Raw genomic sequence first — 2,851 nt, 5'->3', positions numbered from 1 at the left:
GGTCTGGTGTGTGTGTGTGTATGTGCACACATGTACATCAGAGTATCTGCGTGTATACCTACATGTATGTTCCCATTCCTCGTGGTGCATTTATTGTGAACTTATTTGGAGGAAATTTGAGAAGCTATCTTTGAACATGGTTTTCTCATTGCCTTTTATTTATTAAATAATTCACTAGGCTTGTCTTCTGGAAAAATCTCCAACTGTAACAGGAAGAAAGCCAAGAGAGAAGAATGCTTATTGCAATAAGAGGCTATGAAATATCTTTGCTCTGGATTCTTTATTAGGTAAAAACCATCTCACACCGCCATTCATGTTGGGAACTATTTATTTAATTTCCCTCTTTTGTAGATATTGTGTTTTCCCCTAAATGTCAACGTTTGCTAGGGGAAAAAAATATTTTTGGTTGTTTCTTTTGGAGCTTCTTGCAGTATGCCTCCATCTGCTGGAAAGAGTCAGGCATTTTGTTAAGTGCAGCTACGGTACTGTACACCCAGAAATATCTTTCTTCGTATTTCTAAAGAAAATAGAGATGATAAATACATGAAACGAACGTTTACTGATAAACGTCATGTGTAAATTAAATCTTATGTCTCATCCTGATGCAAAATCATGCTATAAAGTTATTTTTAAACATAGTTTGGAATGAAAATAACTTCATTTTAGGGAAAACAGTGTTTATGTGGATGCAATTAATCTAGAATATTTTTAAAAATATGTTCAATTAAAGGATAAATGTACACCATGGCATTAAACTTCTGAATGTTAATAAATGTGTCTGTTTCCAATGCTGCAGTCAACCATTTTCCTAGCGAATGGAAATGCAGCTGCAGGTTGGACTACATGCAAAGCCTGTTTTACACAACAGTGCATTCTGACTGGCACCCACGCATGATGGCCGATAGATAAATTCTAAGAATTCGTATAGTTTCCCTGATAGATCAGGAGCCATTTCAGGCTGCTGTGTAAATTCATATTTTGGCACTCCTTAAAAAGGGGATTATTATTGGCCCAATAGACCATAAAGCTCCAAAGAAGCCATTACCGCCTGGCGTGTAAATCCTGCCTGGCGTGTATTTTATTGACCCTTTGGAGCCATCAGGTCTGTCTTGTCAGTCTGGCTGCCATGGCTGTACTCCAAAGACAGGTGCTAAGCATGCCCGGGAAATTGAAGTTGTAGTCAAATGACCCTTGTTCTTGTCCAATAAGCCGCAGCACAATATTGGATGTTTCCACTGCAGCTTACCACTCCACCTCCAGAGTTTCATTTCCCTGTGTTTATAAAGAGGTTGGAAATTTGAAATGTAAGTAAGAAATGGTCATTTGATATCAAAGTCCGCCCACCCCACCTGGAAAAAAACAAAAAGGCATGGTAGAATCTGAAGACCATTTTTGCTTGGTATGAAAAGACATCTCAAAGAACTCATGGATTTCCCAGCTCCCAGGAGGTTGGCAACAGAGCCAGTGAGATCGCTCTACTTTTTTTGGAACACAAATGAGATTTTTGTTTAATTGTCTATATGCTTATTTTGTGTTTCTCCACCTGCCTGTTCTCTTCTTATATTTGAAAAACTGAATGTTGGAGTACTTTGCCAGAAAAGCTCTTAGTTATTTGTACCTTTGTGAAAAAGTAAAACAGGATATATTGAGCCCTCAAGCAGAAGGATCTAGGCTGTTCACGTACTACTTGGGCTGATGGTCAGTCTGGGCTAAGCTATTCTCACACTGGCACGGCCACAGACCAGTGTGTTGGAGATGGTGACTAAGCTGTTTGCTGTTCTACTTCCTAATAGTGCTGGAACTATGCAAGTCCACGTGGATTCCCAGTCCTCTCACCCCATTGCCATCGAGTCAATTCCAATTCATAGCGACCCTATAGGACAGAATAGAATTGCCCCATAGAGTTTCCAAAGCTGTAATCTTTATGGAAGCAGACTGCTAGATCTTTCCCCCATGGAGCCACTGGTGGGTTCCAACCGCTGACCTTTCAGTTAGCAGCCAAGTGCTTAACCACTGCACCACCTGGGCTCCTGTTTTCCAGTTCTCAGAAAGGGCTATATTCTAGAAATGGAGCAATGAACAAAAACACAAGGCTGGTACTACCCTCCGGAGATTGAAGCTCTATGCCATTAAGTATATAGCCTTACTTTCTGGCTTGGAGTAAACAGTGGGTGAGTCTTTGAAGCTAGGGAGAAAAAAATATTTATGGAATGATAGTTTAAAATACATGGCCAACAAAACATATCTGCTTAAAGAGACCAAGATTGCTTCAAGTCATAGAAGAAAAAGAAAGAAGAGGAAGGTTGGAAGTGAGTGCTATAAAACTTTATTTTTTTCCCCTAAAAATATTAAAAGCACCCATTTTGATACCAGACTGTTTCAGTTTGTGACTGTTAGAATTGATAGTTTAAACCCTCAAGTCCAATGGCCATGTGACAAAGGGAAGATGAAGATTGACCTCAGTGAGTAGGGGTCTTAGTTCTACACCAGCTCAGATAAACGCACAGAGCTAATGCCTAAGGAATCAGCAGTGCAACTTCTCTTGGGGAAATATTTTCCTGTTGCAAATACCTGCTCACCACTGCGTTGCAGCTCGTATGTGCACAAGGAAGGAGTAGAACGTGTCTTCCTAATGCTGTGAGATAAAGCACGAGAGAACCTCACAGAATCCTGGCATCAGGGATCTCCACCAGTCATCAGCCTTTCTCTGGGGAGAAAGCGTTTGCACGATCCCCAAAGAGCTAGCTTTCTACCCTGGAGGTCTCCAACAGCCACTAAGAGCAGATAGCCACGTCACAAATGCAGCAAAAGGAACGGGCCGCCGCTACAGACAAGTCGAATGTATGTGATC

This window comes from Trichechus manatus, unplaced genomic scaffold (assembly GCF_000243295.1).
Source record: "Trichechus manatus latirostris isolate Lorelei unplaced genomic scaffold, TriManLat1.0 scaffold00183, whole genome shotgun sequence".
In the NCBI taxonomy this organism is placed as follows: Eukaryota; Metazoa; Chordata; class Mammalia; order Sirenia; family Trichechidae; genus Trichechus; species Trichechus manatus.
Note: the sequence above shows the minus strand (reverse complement) of the source record.